Source organism: Macrobrachium nipponense, chromosome 22, assembly GCF_015104395.2.
Source record: "Macrobrachium nipponense isolate FS-2020 chromosome 22, ASM1510439v2, whole genome shotgun sequence".
In the NCBI taxonomy this organism is placed as follows: Eukaryota; Metazoa; Arthropoda; class Malacostraca; order Decapoda; family Palaemonidae; genus Macrobrachium; species Macrobrachium nipponense.
The window spans coordinates 16,130,473-16,150,472 of record NC_087213.1 but is presented as its reverse complement, the minus strand read 5'-3'; the positions used below and the strand labels follow the sequence as shown (position 1 = coordinate 16,150,472).

At 36.8% G+C, this 20,000-nt stretch overlaps 1 protein-coding gene across 4 annotated transcripts in view; it reads right to left on the bottom strand.

The window, feature by feature from the left end:
• Positions 1-20,000, bottom strand: part of LOC135198511 (serine proteinase stubble-like) — a 141,155-nt gene that overhangs the window by 49,824 nt on the left and 71,331 nt on the right. For 3 of the 4 annotated variants that reach the window (XM_064226148.1, XM_064226150.1, XM_064226151.1), the window contains exon 1: positions 5,289-5,491. The exons of the other annotated variant lie outside the window; for it this stretch is intronic. The gene's annotated coding sequence lies outside the window, so the exon portion shown is untranslated. Of the gene's footprint in view, positions 1-5,288; positions 5,492-20,000 lie in introns of those variants that run through there. 4 annotated transcript variants of the gene reach the window in all.

Here is a 20,000-nt window from a genome sequence, read left to right as displayed (position 1 = left end):
ATAGCATAAACAAGCAAGTAAAAGTGCATTTTGTAAATACCATAAAATAATAGCATAAACAAGCCAAGTCAAAAGAGCATTGGTTTTGTAAATTAAAAAAATATTGTCTAAATCACCAGAGCAAAAAAAAAAAAAAAATAAATAAATCTGTATTCCAACAAGGTAGGCTCAACACTGACGCCGGATTGACAGGACAATAGAACTATATCTCTGCACAAGGGTATGATGTTACTAATGTCTTTTGTATACGCCATAGTCTTACATATGAATGTACGTAAATTAGGGATTTGCGGTACTGAAGTGGTTTGTAAGAAGTTTTAAAAAAGTATAAGAAATTGATTTGTAGCCACGGGTGTCAACGTTAAAAAATTAATATATTTACTGGATAAACTTTGAATGTATATATATATATATATATACCTATATATATATATATATATATATATATATATATATATATATATTACACAGCACAATAGCGTTCGGAAGACAGAAACTTCCCCAAAGAATGAGCAATTTAACCACCTAAATGTTCATTCCTATATCTGACAAAATCTTGACCACTCGCTGACAGTCCCGAGATCCACTTTTGGTGAAGTTTTCGTAGAAATAAAAAAGGCAAATAGTGGCAAAACGGCAACGGACTAAGGCACACCAAGATCAATACAATCGGAGATCATTTACAAGCATATTGACTCCCTCCGAAAGCACTTACGCCTCACCTCATCGTGACCCATTGCTTTTGATCCTGACTTATACCAGGCAGGCTTATAATGATATTCAATGGATTTTTTTTTTTTTGTTTTTTTTTTTTGTGGGGGAGGGGATGATTTATACAGAATTCAAGAACATGCGATCACCTTTTCGATATTTAGCCTGCGACATGACAGAGAGTGTCTGTCTGTCTCTCTCTATACGACAAAATTTTAGAATCCCCCTCTTACTTCCGTTTTCCCATCTGTAACATGCTCCATCCGGGACGCGCTGGATATGGACAAATTGTAAGTCTAGTTAATCTCTTGTAGATAATAATGGACCAATGGACCCGTGAATTCATTGGAAAAAAACTACACAGAGTAATACAAGAAGTTGAAAATCTAATTAATCTTTTGCTATGAAACGAAAATAATAATGGACTCGTAGATTCATGAAATACACACACACACACACACACACACACACACACACACACACACATATATACTACATACACATTACATACATACATGCATATATATATATATATACATACATACATACATACATTACATATATACATACATATATATATATATATAATATATATATATATATATATAATATATATGATTATAATCACTTCAGCACGTGATTCTTTTTCACCTGAGGATATATGTGATATATGTATATGAATAACTTGATCACGAAGTACATAAAACGTGGATGCTATGTATAAATAAAGGTTTTAGCCCGAAGGAAAAAAAAAGGAAAAGCGCTTTTCATTTTTTTTCCTTCGTGGCAAAAACCTTTATATATATATACATACATATATATATACCTATATCTAAATATATATAGTATATATATATATATATATACATATATATATATATATATATATATATATATATATATATATATATATATATATATATATACTTCCATTCCCAACCGGAAGCTATTCAATATCACACCCATAAAGAATCCATCTCGACCATTTGGATCCTACGAATCCTATCAAAGGAGCCTGCAAATCCCATTAAAAGAATCTTAAATCAGAGGGAATACACTCTGGACGAACCCGAACTTTCGATTACTGAATTGCAAACAAGATTTGCCAAATGTTTTTTTATTTCAAGTTTCTAACGAAGACACTGGCAACCACCGTATTTCCTGCAGGAGTGTTTTTCAAGGGCGTGACACGTAAAGGATGTAGGCACTTTAGTAGTCACACGTTAGCACCAGTGATCTTTTTGAGCCACGGCGTTTTTATCTGACAAAAGAGGGGAGTCTCACAATATTTCAAGTCGATTGAAGAGACACTTCAGCCGGAATAGTAAGTGAACTTTTTCTTTACTTATAAGTCTTTTAATGAAGAATACACTTTATGAAGTTTCTTAAAAGTATCGTTTTGGTTGCAAGACAGCCTCTCTCTCTCTCTCTCTCTCTCTCTCTCTCTCTCTCTCTCTCTCTCTCTCTCTCTCTATGAACAATGCAGTGAATATAGGCAGTGGATAAACCACAAACAATAGTGTCACTTTAATATCGCCATTAACCGAGTACCTGCTCAGCATTCTAGGATACCATACAGAACAATGCTTGTTATTCTATGCCAAACTACTTACCGAGAATACGAATCGGGAATAATTAAAAAGTAATAATAGAAACGACAATTGTCTTGATATTAGCATTCCAATTGCCATCAAGGACATCGGATATCCTTAGAATGATATAAGGAAGAAATTACCGTGTACCCAGAATTCGAATAACGATTGCGTGTAGATTATGCGTGGCCTATGGCCTTCCTTCCCTTAAGAGATGGAGGAAATACAGTGATATTTACAAAGGAATCTTTAAATTTTCCATCAAGCATTAATTTACATTGTAGGTGAAAAACTACTGTTGGAGTCATATGAAAACACTTTAGGACATCATCTATTTGCGCTGTCAATCATCAATATTCCCTTTATTTCTTTAATACACTTACAACATATATGTGCAATGGAATAAATATATGCTAGTGAATTTGCGTGGTCAGTTATACTAAAGAATATGAATAATCTTTTGCAGTGACTTTTCGGAGGCCTTGAGTATTCACCTGTCAAGAAATTCCGTACTAGTAACCTTCAAGTCCGTTCTAATTTTGACCCCTCTTAAAAAAAAGAAAAAAAAAAAAATAAAGTCTGCACTCACGTACAACTACAATGAAAGTCTATTCAATCATACAGACTAGAGTCCTCTCAAGTAGAACACCAAAAGTGCTTGAAACTTGCAACATGCCTCAGCAGCCTGAGCCAAGCAGCAACGGTAGTGTAGTGGAACTCCGCTTAGATGTCGCGGGCTCGCGCCTCACACAGGGCGATGAAAAATACTGGCTCTGTATCATAATTAGTTACTGTTGCAGTGAGGGGTCTGCGGTGGGAGGTTGAATCCAACATTCTTTGGAAGCTTGAATTTCAAATCAATAGCTCCTTTGGTGTGCATAATAATAATAATAATGAGTTCGAAAACAAACAGAGATTCTACAGGCTACCCAAGGGCAATAGCCGGTGCTGGCTTAAGGGTAGCCTAAACAAAAACAACAGCAAACAGAGAGAAGGATAAGGCCGTACGACCCACGCCCTTGAGAGGACGATGGCTACTAATGAAGGTCTAATGAACGACCCTGATAATACTAAATGTAATGATGTCCTTCCTTTTTGTCTAGTAGCTAAATATGTTTCTTTTTTTATTTTTAAAGGTTAAACGAATACCACCTACATCTAATCGCCAATGTGAAGTCTGGTTTACAAACTGATGTAAAAAGAGGTTCTCCGGGAGCTAGTACCGTAAGGCAAATAAAAATAATCGGGTTGTGTGTCGTTTTCTTCAGGATTATTTAAAAGTGTGACTTCGTATCGAGTGAATGCATTAAAAACTGGAAACTAATCGTGACAAAGCAAACGGCAACGATGTCCGTGCTTCGCCCTAACGATAAATAGATATATGAAATAAAGCGAGAACCCTCGTGAGAAATATTTATATCTTTTTATGACATGAGGAAAAAAGCTCTTGTCAGAGAAAAGAAATATCACAGGGACGTGCGAGATCGAAAAAGCTCTGAAATTGCGCAGGTTTCATGATTGCGGCAAAAAAAATCTATAACTCTTGATTTCGCATTATGACCAATCACGTGGACGGTGGAGAGCTTGATAATTGTTACGTATTTGATTATATTATATTTATATGATATATATATATATACACGAACATATAGATGTGTGTGCATATTCGTGAATGCATTTGTAAAAGCATACAAACATTTAAGAAATAATTTTACAGACGAATGTCAAATGGACAATTTCGGTAAGTTTCCATTACTCTCAAATGACATATTTACTGGCAAAGGTGAAGAGTTCAATAAGCATAGTTTTGGTACGAAGATATTAAATTGAAGACAAAGGCATAAAGGTGGACATAGATGTTACCGGGTGGACCCATATGCTAGTGGGGGCCCTAACGCGAGAGGTAATGGGTCACAAGGAAGCTAGAGAGCCAGACACATGAGTAACTGAGGTTTACGGGAATCTTGTATCAAAATGAATGCGGAAAGAAAATGACAAGGCGAACAGAATAGTCATTCCAATATAAACAATTGGTCTAACTCGAATCGTGTTTGATGAGGCTGAAAACGCGTTAATGTTTAAGTAAGAGCATAAAATGAACATCATTTTATCCTCACGTAACTGACTCTGGTCAAATTTCAAAATACAGTATTTCTACTAATCTGAAACTCGATTTTGCAGATTTGTCACTGTTATGCTTCCGCAAGGACCTTTAAATCTTCGTCCAACATAAGATCAGTCAGTGACTTTGATCTTTATATTTCAGCTTCAAATGTACTCGAACATATTCCGATCCCGGAAGAACACGGAGAAATACCATACTGTTGTTTCTAGAGATATGCACAAAAACGCCTTTCAAGGTTACGTAAAATTACTATACCATACGTCCTTCGCATGGACGCCCACACTCACATATTCTCCTGAAATAATAACAATTAGCTTTGCAAAGCCCCTCACGTCACGGCGAATAAAGGGGAAGCTTTTGTACAGAGTGACTGCATAGGGTAGACGGTAACCGTTATTCTTCGAATACTTGACAATCTCGTAATATAAAATATCTTACTGTGAGAACTTTCATAAACTATGCAAAAAATGCTCTTTTTATCCGGTTGTTAACATGGTAACTTTTTGTTTGCATAAAAAGAATTGCAATGAATTGCGCTTTAATTTTCAGAAAAATCAAGTCAGATGACGTTAGATTAAACAGGAACAGCACCAAAGCGAGTTTTCATGATGTTGATATTTGTGCATCAAAAGTCGAATAAAATGTTCTAATACTAAATGAACAAGAAATATTGTCATTCAAGTCAATAAAAAGTTCTTAATGCTTAAATGAAATCCAAAATACTGAATGCTGTGTCCTGGGATAAGAAATTTTTTTTTACATATCTCTGAGAATTCAATCACTCGCAAAAGTACACCGAAAATATTGCCTGGAAAGAAATGACATATCGATCAGTCGAAAGGAACCTCAGAACAACTTACAGACAGTCCAGACGAAACAAATATCTCTCGGGTGTCAACGCCACGGACCAGTTGAAGTGGGCGAAACGGCTCTTTTCTCTCGTCGTTTTTTAGAGGTCGCACGAGGTGGAATAAGATCACGTCCAGAAAACAACAACTTTTTGAAAAAAGTTTGCCCACAGGTACACTTCGCCCCTCACACGAGGAGTCCGAACACTAACAAGACTAAAGGCTAACTAGCAACGAATATCCTCCAACCTCCGAAGACAAGCAGACCTCCCGGTGTCCTTCAGGATCCCGCCGAGGTGGCAGCGACCACGGAGGACAAATGCATTCATAAAAAGACGGTTCTAACAAGAGGACATGGGAGGGGAGGGGTAAGGGGCGTCAGGTCGTGGGAAGGGAGGAAGGGGGTTGGGGATGAGAGATGACTGCCCTGGTTCAGAATTGAAAAAAGCGCTTCTCCCTGGCGGTATGTTTAACTATCCCTAAATGTGATCCTGGGTGTCCTCGAATGTTTATTAGATCAAATGGTAATGAGATCTTTTGTATGGTCAATGCGAAGGGAACTGCCGAAGATAACCTTGATTTCAAAATGAGAGAGAGATAAAAAAAAAACTTGATTTCTCTGAACAGACAATAAGCAGACGCTTTATCCCAAAGAAAGGGGAAGCATTTCACCCGAAGATTAGGTCATACCTATTTGACTTTTAAATGTAGCGCTTTTGAAGCCGCTCCGTTGAAGTTTTAGGTAGCTTTGAACGGATAACTTTCATCTTCCCCTTTAATGTCAGAGCTTACTCTGAAGGTATTTGAAAATAGATTAATGCAGCCCCAAGTGAAGGTGAAGAGAGTTAGTATCTATAAAGCACCCACTCTTGAAATTACAGCAAGAATCACATTTATCATCGAAGGATGTTAAGGATGTTAAGGGCCTATAAAGATAAGTTTTGTACAAAACTACTTAAGACTTTTGACTATTAAAAATTCTTCCATGTATCTCCAACAAAGGCATCATTAATTACCCCTATTTCCTCACCCATATGTTAAACGTCTTGAGTGAATAAATGACTCCAATTTAAACGTAAGAATAATATTAAATGGAAGAATACTGAGAAGAAAGTCTGCTATAATCAAAAGATTAATTTCTTGAAGTGATTAGAGCCAAAATCCTGTTATCTGATCACCACTATGACAGTTGAAAAGGAACTTCTCTTAAATTGGAGCTTTTGGGTTCCATTGTCTAATTATCTTAAACAAAGGGAATGATAAGAATAATGGAAACACAACACTTGACTTTAATGAACACGTCGTCTCAATATCAGCTTCAAGGGAACTTATTCTTCTCTCAGTTGAATCTTACGTCATGATGTAACTGTAATAACCAGCAAGACCACTTAACTTCTCGATGTCTCCACACTTATCGGATGCATTTGCCATTATACAAAGGCTTTAGACCTAAATGGGGAACCATGAAGAAATTCTTCATCTGGACCGCAAGGCTTTGTAGTGACAAGCGTATCCAAAAAGGGTGAAAAAGCCGAGTAGTTAAGAGGGCATTACGGTTATTCCAATTACGTACGTATCTGGCATAAAAGTAACCTGTAGTTTCTATTTATTTCTAAGCAGCGAAGTTTGTCCAACTCGTGGCAAGGACCAGGATGTGAGGTATCGCATCGTAACCATGACTTCGGGGAAAAACGACGAGCAATAGACTGACAATCACCAAGGCACGTTCGTCCGAAAGGGAAAGACAAACATCACATAATCCTCAGGTTTTGGAGTCATTGAACATTGAGCGGTATACCGGTCAACGAACTTGAAGAAGAGTACGTAGTTGTATCTGTATTCTTAGTGCACTAGTGATATTGTACATAGTAAAAAGGAAAAAAATTCACACTCAGCCATGACTGATAACTTCATAACATTTCAGAAAAAATAATATTAAATAAAGGTATGGATTTAAAAAAAATTAATAAAAAAAAAAAAAAAAAAAAACCGGAACTTCCCGGAAGGGAAATTTACCACGAGTTTTTCACAACTGAAAAAAAAAAAAAAAAAAAACTGGCAAACCGTTTTGCCAGAAGAAGCTGTGACTGCGTTGGCATCCAACACGCGAATTTCGAGCCACAACCGATAATTGCCTCCCATCTCGACCTTTAAGTCAGAAGGTTTAAAGGTTTGAATTCATGCACAACGCTAATCAAGCGTGAACTCTTCGCAAGAAACTAAAAGAAACAGTAAAGACCAACATAACGGAAGGACGTTATGGAACCAAGACTCACGAGAAAACATTATCAATAAAATATAAAAAATAATGAAAATAAGTGCTAATTAATTTATTGAATGGTTGAAGCAGCATCACAGCCACACGTGTAATCTATTCTAATCCGGATTTTTTTTTTTTAACATCCGAGGCAGTGAAACCCGTGTATCCTGTAGGACTCCCGTGTATCTTGTTGAAGTCTCGGCGAAGTGCAGAATGATAAGAGGTAGTGCGGACAACAGAGAATGAGGTTTTAGGGCTTACTTGGGCAAGTAAAAACGTGAACTGGTCCCAAGGCGGCGTTACTGAATTATCACTCCCAAGGAGAACTTGTATTTAGTTCACTGCTCCATTTCATTTGTTGGGAAGCTTAATGCGTCGTCCGAGTTGGTTAGCACAGCGAGGTATGTCGCTAATTTGGTATTCAGCGCTTTCTTAACCCCCTCGTTCGGCAGTGTTTGGTTGACGACCAGTCACTGAGGATTTACCGCTTTATTATTTTCTTCCTGCTTTCACGGCAATGAATGGATTACTTCAACCAGTGGTCGACGATTTCCCACAAGGGACTTTCTTCCTCCACTTTCGGCAATAATTGGTTTATGCTCATCATTGCCGATTTCATTTCTGAACATTTCTCGACTCAGAACTTTCTTCTTCTTCTTCTTCTTATTCTTCTTCTTCTCTCTCTCTCTCTCTCTCTCTCTCTCTCTCTCTCTCTCTCTCTCTCTTTTGGCAATGACTGGGTCATGTCAACCAATCGTTGGCGATTTCGTATTTCAGTACCTCCTTCTCCTCTCTTAACTAAGATTACGTCATCCAATCACTGGTAATATCTCAGTTCAGTATTTTATGTCTGTTCTCTCCACAACGTTTGACTTATGTTATCTGGTCGAAAGAAGGCGCGAATAAAGAAAATCTCTCAATAGATTGCCAGGTGAAACGAGAGAAGGGAAAATAAGCCACGGAGACAGTCTGAAAGCTGATGAGAAAAAAAAAAACTGAACCGAGGAGAGAAGACTGTCTGCAAGGGAGACACGAGAGAAAAGATGATCCTACAGTTTTCTCTCCAGCTGTAACACTTGGATACCCTCCAACAGCTCCCGATTCCTCTTTTCTCTTTCTCCCTTTCCCGTGAGTTTTATTTTTATCTTTTAAGTTTTTTTTTTCTTATTGGCTGCTGAAAATAATGTAGTTTGTAGACCGCTCGGGGTCCTTGTATGACAATACCTTAAAAACGCAATGAATAAAAAAACACAGTAAAAAAGAAGAATAAAAAAATCTTCGTGAATTACGCAGTTAATTTTCGTTAGGTGTGAACTTTGTACGAAATGAATCACGAATAAAAACTGACAGCGACTATTTTTTTATTGTTTAAATCTCGTTCTCACGTCATCTGAAGTTCCTTCTAGCATGGAAAAGAAAAAAAAATTGCATATTTGTATACGTTAAGAGAGTGAAAACTATATAATTTCATTTTCAATAAGTGGGCGTGAGCTATAGAATTTTTCTATTTTGTGTCCACTTCAAAGAAAGATAGCTTTATTCGTTATAGTACAAAGGCTTTGAATATGTTCCATCTCAGCAGAACAGATCTGCAAGTCATGTCAGTTCCATTTCAAAATTTTTTTTACAAGTAAATCCGTGAGTCAGGTTTCTCGTAATCTAAAGGACAAAAAATGCCAACGTGGCTTTTTGTTTACTCGTAAATCTCTGGAGAAAGAAAAAAAATTATATATAACACAGCACAAATTACTGAAGAAAAATAGTAGAACTTTTATCATATATTGAACTAGCGATCCCGCGCACTCTTTTCAACCACACTGCCTAAGAAATAAACAATATATGAAGTAATAAGTTAATTTTTCATAACTCATACTCTCACACAACAACAATACACTAGGTACAGATTTTGCAATGAGAAAAATTTCACCTCGTCCTTTCGCCGCATATACAGGTCTTTAAAGAAAGCAAGAAATTGATCAAAATGAATATCCCACAAGTATTCGGCAAAGAAAAAAAACTCGTTCTTGATCTAATATTTGAGGGAAGTAATTCATGGCATATCCAAGACACAACTTTCTTTTAGAAAGGGTCTTCTCTTCCTGCTCGATGAATTGTTCAGAGAGAGAGAGAGAGAGAGAGAGAGAGAGAGAGAGAGAGAGAGAGAGAGAGAGAGAGAGAGAGAGAGAGAATATCACTGATTTTTTTTATCAAAATTTATCAAAAGGTCTATAGAAATGGTTTTGATTAGATTAGCCTCAAGACACATAAAAGACATCGCAGGCAATGGCCTCGTTTATCAAGAAGAAGAAAGCAAGAAAGCTGCGGGGTAATAAAAGCAGTAGAAATTCCTATACAACTCTGTGAGATTCATTAAAGAATCAGGGGTCTAGTAAGAAAGATGCTTAATTAGGCAACAGATGAAATGAGAGTCGGGAAAAGAAGTGCCATCTGACTAATTAACACTTCAAACAGAGAGCTTCTGGCTAGAAAACGAGCGTCAGAGAGGCCTATTGTCAATTCTCATTTATCAACGGCTGGAAAATCAAATTTCTCTTCCACTACAACGTCAAAATGGCCTAGAAGTTTATTTACGATTTGCACTAGTCTACCGCCAAACTTTATCATGCAAATCAGTGCAATGAATGATCTGAATGAAGCATAAATGATAAGACTAGCACTACTATTTTCATATAGCAAAAGTAAGGGGGCTTTATATCATTTCTAAAACTTCCCCCTTTCTAATGTGCAAACAAAACTGTCCGATGATCTGTATGAAAAGGACACTAAAATGACACAAAAAAGAGAAAAAATGTGATTGAGACACTTAACTTGTGCGGAAAAGTTATATGGCGTGTCCAATTCTTATTCTTCCGCGTGACATAATTATTTTTCTTGTACTCGGGTATGCTATAGCATTTATCTGTCTCTAGCTGTTACTTCTAAATGCACCGCCATCACCCCACCCGCCAGAAGTGACCTTCCAGCAGATGAAAGCGCTGCTTCCAGTACCAAATTCGAGTGCAACAAAACCGGAATCTGGACATCAATAAAAACTGCACTTCAATCTTTAGTGACATTATATATATATATATATATATATATATATATATATATATATATATATATATATATATATATATATATATATATATATATATATCACGTGCACCGTCATATATCTCATGTGCAACTTCTTTTGTAACTTCTTGACGTTACTTCTTTCGCGAAATTTCACAATACCACGTTACAAACAAAAGTTGAATTTTGGTTGTCTTGTTTGATTTGCTGGATTTCATATTGCAGTCTATGTTACCGAATGTGCTTCGGATGACAGGCGCTGTCTGTCTTCCTCAAAATTAGAAAGACCATTATAAGGTCTCATGTTAATGTACCGAAGAGAAATGTGTGGAGGTTCTGACCTGGAGTCTTGGCAGCTGAGATATTCCTCTAAGAACTTCTCAAGAGGTGGTGGGTCTTACCCCATAATTTGAGAGTTCATGGTGTTTGATTTTCCTCAAGCTTCCATAAAGGAACATCAAATGGATCTGCATCAACTACCGCAGAAGTGGTAGGCGAGATGACACGCTGAAATAACAAGACATTTCCATCTTAGGTTTTGTGAAGTGGTAGCATTACTTTATTACCTTTTGGCTTCAGGAAATTTTAAAAACCTCATAAGACTCCGCTCTGCTAAACACGATTTGCCAACATCATGGCAATGACATTATGCTCTACAGTCAAATCGGTAACTTTCAACTCAGTGGGAAGATGGGAAATACTATTTTGAAGAATAAGCGTCACCATTTCCCACGATTTTACTTGAAACTGTTCTTCAATCACCCCTCAAATCCCACCAAACTGCCTTGCATGAAGATCGCCGTTCATGCACTGATGAAAAGAAGCGATGCATAAAAATGTGGGACTCACAGAGAGGAGAAGAGAGCAGGAAAAAAGGCCAAGGAAAAGAGAGCAGAAGGGCATGATGGAAGAACGGAGGAAATAGTTAGGAGAAATCTTTGACGAAAACCTTTGAAATGAGAACCTTACATTGTTGGTTTAGACTAAGTGAGAATTATGCCAGCAATGACCCTTTGGTTATGAGGTGTTAAAGGGAATATTTAAGGCGTGTTATAGACATCCAGAAATTGGGTCAACCAACCGAGACGTGATATGTGGACGGAAGAGATGTTGGCCATTTACATGTTGCAGGATAAGACAAAATAACAACGAGACTCACTCTCGCTAGGTTATAACATATTTTATACTATGTGTTTAACCAGCCCACTGAGTCTACTCTCTAGACTTAGTTGGGCTAATCCAAAGGCTTTATTCTTAGATGAAAAAACAGAAAAAGACTCTTGAGGAAGCTGGGCGGGTAAATAAAAAGACACCAAAGTGTACAAACGGAATGCAAAAAACAGTAACACTTCCTACATATCCCCTGAGGAGACACTCGGGCTGCTGGTATACCTATGACTGTATGCGGCTTTACCTATCAGTTGCAGCGTGGAATGAAATTGACTTTAGATTCTAAGATAATACATTTACCCTTTTCGTTCATTGCTCTTAGTAGTTTTTACCTTGCAGGCCACACTGTACGTCACGTATCTTTCTAGGCATACGTATAAGTTGATAAATTCTGTCATCTGTACTTTGTTAAATATCGTTCTTCTAGTGCTTCTGTCTTTTGACGCATGCGTTGACAAAATTGTGGTTTATTTAATCTGCAGGATGGTTTTTATTCTTAACACCAATGTGACCTTTTCGTGATTTTGACATGCGTATTTCACTTGATGTAACGCCACTGTAATCTTTATTTGAAACTGGTAGTTACAAAACCCTCGAGGCACTTCTGTTAGCTGTTGTGGATATAATGCTGGCATGTAACATTTCTCATCACAGCAACATGACTTCAGCTTGAAGTGTTAGGAAGCGTTAATATTAAATGGTTGAGGTGTATGTAATTACTATAAAATTCCATTATCATTTACCATTAGAATGGTTTTTCCAGCTAACCTAGAAAATGTTAATTGCTTAGACTATGGATACTTTCTTTTCCAACCACAACAATAAATATATTTATGAAAATGAATATACTTAAAAATCATAATTCGTATTTCCCACTTAAATAAGGAATGCTATTTTCTTTATGGATTTTTGACATGGAGGGATTTCTGTCCCCTCCGCCCCCTCACCCTCTCTCTCTCTCTCTCTCTCTCTCTCTCTCTCTCTCTCTCTCTCTCTCTCTCTCTCTCTCTCTGATGTACCAGGACTTTGTCAAGAATGATTTCCCAATACGTACTTACATTCTCACCCTTTCGAAGGTGATATCTCTTACCGCAGAAACTGCTTCAAGGAATTTCCTGTTCAAACTTACTTTCGTCTTTCTCTTATCGCAAGAACTCTCGCTCGTCATGCACTCCAAGCAATTTTCGTCTCTATTCATATGAATCAAAGGAGAGCAAATCGCTCGGAGTTAATCTTTTGCAGGACATTCCAAGATGGTCACGAACGTCGGCGCTTCTCCGATAATTCAGAGCATTAACAATATTAATAAAATGGATGTATCCTTATGTCTTCATTTATATATTAAACAAAAAATTTCCCCTCACTGAACAACTTCATTATACGATTTTATTTTCATTGTACCGGGATTATTGCGATTTGGTCATGCTCTTTGCCTAATTTAACCTCATTGTAACCCTTGTACAACAGTGATGTTATAGCCATTGGGATGTGTTTATTTAATTCTAAAGTATATTAAGTTTTAAGCCACTATCCACTTCAGGCATTTCAGAATTTCTATGATCTTTTGCCATCTTATGTCATTACATATATTATGTGCAAAATCATATCATTATATATTGTATCTGCATCTTCAAGTTTCCTCTTCTAACTCTCTGCCATTATATCATCCGTGAACTATAATGACACGTCATTACATTTTTATGGAATTTCATGTTCCATTCCACGCAGGACGAATAATATATTTTTTTTTTGAGAGACAAGAACTTCCGTGTATCATTGGTACTAAGGTTTACTTTTTCTCCCTTGACTTGTTAGATGAACTTTAGTTACATGTAGTTGTCGTCGTTAACAGTATTCCCCATCTCTCTCTCTCTCTCTCTCTCTCTCTTCTCTCTCTCTCTATCAAGCACACAAGCATGTACGTGTATATATGTCTATACTATAGATAATATATACGTATACCATATGTATATTATATAAATATACAAATAGATACATACATGCATACACATATATACACATATGTATATATTTATGTGTATGTATATGTATATTACTTCCAAAAGTAGATGCAAATAATATTTCACGTCCAAGAAACCAGAGAGAGAGAGAGAGAGAGAGAGAGAGAGAGAGAGAGAGAGAGAGAGAGAGAGAGAGAGAGAGAATAATGGACAATAATGGTACAAAACAAAAAAGTCCGAGACGGATAATTCAGGCGATACAATCAAGGAAGAGCGAGTATAAATCATTGTTTCTCCTCCAGGGTCATCTTGGAAAAAGCATTTCATCTAAATTCCAACTATTTTGTTTTTGGGCAAAACGCGTTTGTTTCCTAATGACAATCATTTTTTTTTTCTGTAGTCAGTTTAACTCAAATACAAGGCCTACCTGTGGGAAAAGAAAAAGTGACCAGTGGAAAGACAAGGCAATAAATGGTGCCACTGATGGTCTCATTGTACAAATTGTGTAATATGTTGGTCTATTATTTCCTACTTCATGCAGTATTTGATAAAATCAGTTATGCTTTGTTCGAGATCTTTGGCTCATGAAAAAACTAAAGGAATAAATGAATTAAAAACTTACGGGGAAGTTTGGGAGAAAATGTATATCATTTCAGATTTTGTGTTCTGAGGATATACACAAAATTATAGTACGTTTACATGAATGCACAAATAAATCTGCATTTATATGTAGTTACTGCTGTTTGATTAGAGTGGCCTTTTGCAAAAATGGGAGTTGATTGTCAAGAGCAGGTAAACACAGATTAATGCACACAGTTTACAAGCGAATAAAGAACGCAAAAATGATCTAGGAACAATAAACTAAATCTTACCCATCGTGGTCATTACTCTGCAGGAACACATGATTTAATTATACATAATCATTAGAAAACGCAAGTCCCATTGAAAAAGCACGAAACGTTTTTCTATGGGAATTCTCAAGACGACTTGATTGGAGTGTCTAAAAAAAAAAAAAATTCTATGGGAATTCTCAAGACGACTTGATTGGAGTATCTAAAAGAAAAAAAAGTGATGTAGATGGGACTAGTACGAACGGCAGTGGGTTACATGAAGGCTGCGTGACGTAGGAGTGAGGGCTGGATATATCCTTAAGTCACCCTCAAAATCTTGATTATGGTTCGGGCTTGTTGTAATAACCTAATGATCGGATGACACCACTGTTGGGATCTAAAAATGCAAAAACAGTTAACTGTCGAGAGGGAATGACAATAATTACATAAATTTATCCTGAGTCTATCTGATCATAATCAGACGGTATATTTCAAATAGACGTAATAAAGTTTGTAAGGTTAATCCTGAGACTACAGACGTAGATCGACTTTATAAACCATGGTTATAATAAGATAACGAAAGTGATTTAATTTAACTGAGATTACATTATGAAAAGGAAATATGCAAAGGGACTTGTCAATTTCTCGCGTGAAAGGCTCTTCTGTTTTTCAGGGTGTCTTTTTGGACGATTAATGTAAGACCAGCCAGAGGATCTCATATCAAAGGGTGAACAATGTAAGCGATACTTTCAATTTATCAAAATTATAACCATTTGCTTGAGATGTAAACATGCAACTACTTAAGGGAACGACTTTAAATTGTAATTAAACATTTATTCATCAGATAGCATGAGTAACACAAAGGCTCATAATTGGTTATCAGGAATGAAGGAAAGTGTATCAAAACCAATAAATCATTACATATACATCAGTGCCCAGAAGAGATTACAAGATCTGACTGCAAGTTCCAGACAATATCAGCGGGGAGACACTCCATTACCTAACAGATCGAACATGATCAATGTTAACTGTGACGCCTCAACTTCCAGAACAAAAGATTTTCATTATGAAGTCAAAGTAGACAAGCTAGTTAATTCAAACAGGAAAACGAGCCTTCAAGACGCACACTGATGCAAGCGAAGGACGAGTCACGCTAATAACAAAAAGCTGACACTAAGGGGAGCAACTTGATCTTTGATACAAAAAGCATTTTTGCTATGAAGTGATAAGCGGAATTATTCAAAACGGCTGAGATATCCAAGCAAAATCCAGTCAAGCGAGGTTTACAATGCTGTAGTCGTTTCTTAACATTCAGGTATTTCCAAATTACTTCTTCTCGCTCTTTTCTTCCTTGATAGAAAATGCAATTCATACCCTCAGTTGCCTGCAGATGAAATTTGAATTTAATTGTATGAATCTTTTTTTATATTATAGTAAGGAGAAGCGAGAATTCTATTTTCCTAAGAAGAAGAGATTCCCGTAGATATACAAAACACGACAGCGTCTCGTCCCGACCAGATCCTTCTCTACAATCTCATCATTAGTTGCTAGTCAACAGTTCCACTTGATAAATTTGTGTAATTCTGATAACAGTCAACAATCTGAACTACAAAAATAACACCGTTGTCGAAGTCTATAAGGGTGTGTCAAGTATTGGCAAAATTAAAAGAAAATAACAATCTTATACCTGTCATTTGCAATGAGTTGCGAATTTTTTCTTAATTCTCTTCTCAGTTCTAATTAAAACAACTAGTACTGAATACTGGCCAAATTGTAAAACTAAAGAAGAAATTCGAATTACATTATTTAATCAGTGTAGAAAATAATGGTCACAATTCAAGACAAAGTCTCCCTCTCAAAAGCCAGCGGAGGAAGCATTAAATTTTAAGTGGCAGAGACTAATTTTTGCTGAGTCTCCCCTGGTTAAGTGGTCTTTGCTGCTACTGCCAGTCCTAATTATAAGTGTCAAGTAGGAGCCCCTTGGCGATGGGAGACTAGACAGTGAAACCTTAATCTTCAACTTGGAATGGATTCAAATCCTAAGAAACTCGTACCAGTGTAAGAAGTGGTTGACTTAATCGAGAAGACCCTTTCAGTCACAAGACGTAACTGTATCTAAGACGAACGACTGGTTATCATTTCCAATAAGATTGATTTTTTTTTTTTAAAAGAAATGCAAAAATCATTCTGTAATTTGATATGAGGTGGAAGGATGAGAGCCAAGAGCTTTCGTGTATACTTCATTAAGGGTTACGTTGAACAGCAGGGTCAGGTACCCATTGCGTTTGCCATGCAAGCTTTCAAGCTTTCGTTAGTTTCTGAGAGAGAGAGAGAGAGAGAGAGAGAGAGAGAGAGAGAGAGAGAGAGAGAGAGAGAGAGAGACTTTTACTTGATACAAGAACAGATTCGGAAAGCCCAGTTGTACATGAATAACCAAACTAAAGATTTTACGGGGAAAGTAAATCTGAAGAACTTTCCCAATGCATCCTGGTTAATGAAGTCATACTCATTGCAATGCATTTTGAACAGAGAAACGTTTTTACGTCATCAGATACCTATTGAATGATTAATCCTCCGTCGGATGAATGGTTTTTCCCGCTAAAAGAAAGTGAAGACCCAACTTATTGAAGATACACGTGATAACGAAATCGGCGAAGGAGCAAATCTCGATGAGAAACTGCGACTTGGCGCATCTGATTTGATTTTCTCTGTTATTCATTATCATCATGTCATTCTCAGAATCGAGTCCCATCTCAATCAGACCCGTCACTCCACCCCCAGCGTCTCTTGCAATAATAATAATAATAATAATAATAATAATAATAATAATAATAATAATAATAATAATAATAATAATAATAATAATAATTATAATAATAATAATAATAATATGAAATATGATAAAATATGATAAAAGCCATAAACACATGGGCAGTGCCAGTAATCAGATACAGCGCAGGAATAGTGGAATGGACGAAAGCAGAACTCCGCAGCATAGATCAGAAAACCAGGAAACATATGACAATACACAAAGCACCATACCCAAGAGCAAATACGGACAGACTATACATAACACGAAAAGAAGGAGGGAGAGGACTACTAAGTATAGAGGACTGCGTCAACATCGAGAACAGAGCACTGGGGCAATATCTGAAAACCAGTGAAGACGAGTGGCTAAAGAGTGCATGGGAAGAAGGACTAATAAAAATAGACGAAGACCCACAAATATACAGAGACAGGAGAATGAAAGAAAGAACAGAGGACTGGCACAACAAACCAATGCACGGACAATACATGAGACAGACTAAAGAACTAGCCAGCGATGACACATGGCAATGGCTACAGAGGGGAGAGCTAAAGAAGGAAACTGAAGGAATGATAACAGCGGCACAAGATCAGGCCCTAAGAACCAGATATGTTCAAAGAACGATAGACGGAAATAACATCTCTCCCATATGTAGGAAGTGCAATACGAAAAATGAAACCATAAACCACATAGCAAGCGAATGTCCGGCACTTGCACAGAACCAGTACAAAAAGAAGCATGATTCAGTGGCAAAAGCCCTCCACTGGAGCCTGTGCAAGAAACATCACCTTGCAGTAATAAGTGGTACGAGCACCAACCTGAGGGAGTGATAGAAAACGATCACGCAAAGATCCTCTGGGACTATGGTATCAGAATGGATAGGGTGATACGTGTAAACAGACCAGACGTGACGTTGATTGACAAAGTCAAGAAGAAAGTATCACTCATTGATGTCGCAATACCATGGGACACCACAGTTGAAGAGAAAGAGAGGGAGAAAATGGATAAGTATCAAGATCTGAAAATAGAAATAAGAAGGGTATGGGATATGCCAGTGGAAATCGTACCCATAATCATACGAACACTAGGCACGATCCCAAGATCCCTGAAAAGGAATCTAGAAAAACTAGAGGCTGAAGTAGCTCCAGGACTCATGCAGAAGAGTGTGAGCCTAGAAACGGCACACATAGTAAGAAAAGTGATGGACTCCTAAGGAGGCAGGATGCAACCCGGAACCCCACACTATAAATACCACCCAGTCGAATTGGAGGACTGTGATAGAGCAAAAAATTTCTATAGAATCTTCTCAATTCTTCTTATCTTTTTCTCATCAGCATGTAGATAATGAGAGGAATTGAGAAGATTCTATATAAATTAAATGGCGTTGGAACAGCTTTAATGTTCAATGGTACTGCCCTCTGAGAAGGTCTCTTCCCTAATAATAATAATAATAATAATAATAACAATAATAATAATAATAATAATAATAATAATAATAATAATAATAATAATATGCTGGAAACTGACCTTCTTTCAAACATGTTATTATTAAAAATAATGGCCGAATTTACAGAATTGATTTTATACAAAATTCTCTCAATTCTTGTAATTACTTGTGCCAGAAAAACAGGTCGTTAGAGGAATTGAGAGAATTTTGTATAAAATCAATTCTGTAAAATCTGCCATTATTTTGAATAATAATAATAATAATAATAATAATAATAATAATAATAATAATAATAATAATATAATAATAATAATAATAATAATAATTCAAAGGGCAATTGGACGGAGAAACAGGAGAGGCGAAAAGGGGAAAAAGATTGCAGTATAACCACGGAAGAAGCCGTAGCTCTTCAGTCTTTTAAATCAAGAATTTTTACAAGATATGAAAAAATATAAGCAGCGATAAAACTCCAAAGCAAGGCGGTACATGGGAAAGAGCCAAAAAACCGCGTAAGCCTGGGGAGGTTGCCGATTTCCAGAATGAATGTGGGAAGAGGTGGTCGATGGGTGTTACAAAGCCGCCAGAAAGGAGGAGGAATGCTCCGTCTATCATGACGGAGGAACGGTGGCCTACTTAAAGCAGCAGGATTTCAATTTCAGGTGATATTATCACTGTACCCAAGAGAGAGATTCTGTGGATAAAACGATTAATTCTTGGGGATTTATTCACAAATAAAGAGAGAGAGAGAGAGAGAGAGAGAGAGAGAGAGAGAGAGAGAAAGTTCTTCGTTTGTTTCACGCAGCAAAACCTGTCGCTACTAGCATAGATTCTGCGATCTGCTACCAGCCGTCGTACCATGACAATGACATGGCAAATATCATTTATCTCTTCAATGCCAATGCAAAATATAAATCTGTCAAAAGTACAGAATGTGTTTCTAGTGATCCTGCTGTAACGCTTGAAGTCATTTTGTATTTTATGGGCAAAACTAAACACCGCTACGTAATTAAATAAGACTAATTTGCCGAAATATTAGAATGGAAAATATTTGAAAAGTCAGTGCTCTCTAAATTCGATTCACTCTCCATTGCATTCAATCTCTGAACTGAATAATGTATCAAACGTTAGCCAAAGCCCCTGGCACCAAGAGTTTTACACGATGAAAAATTCCG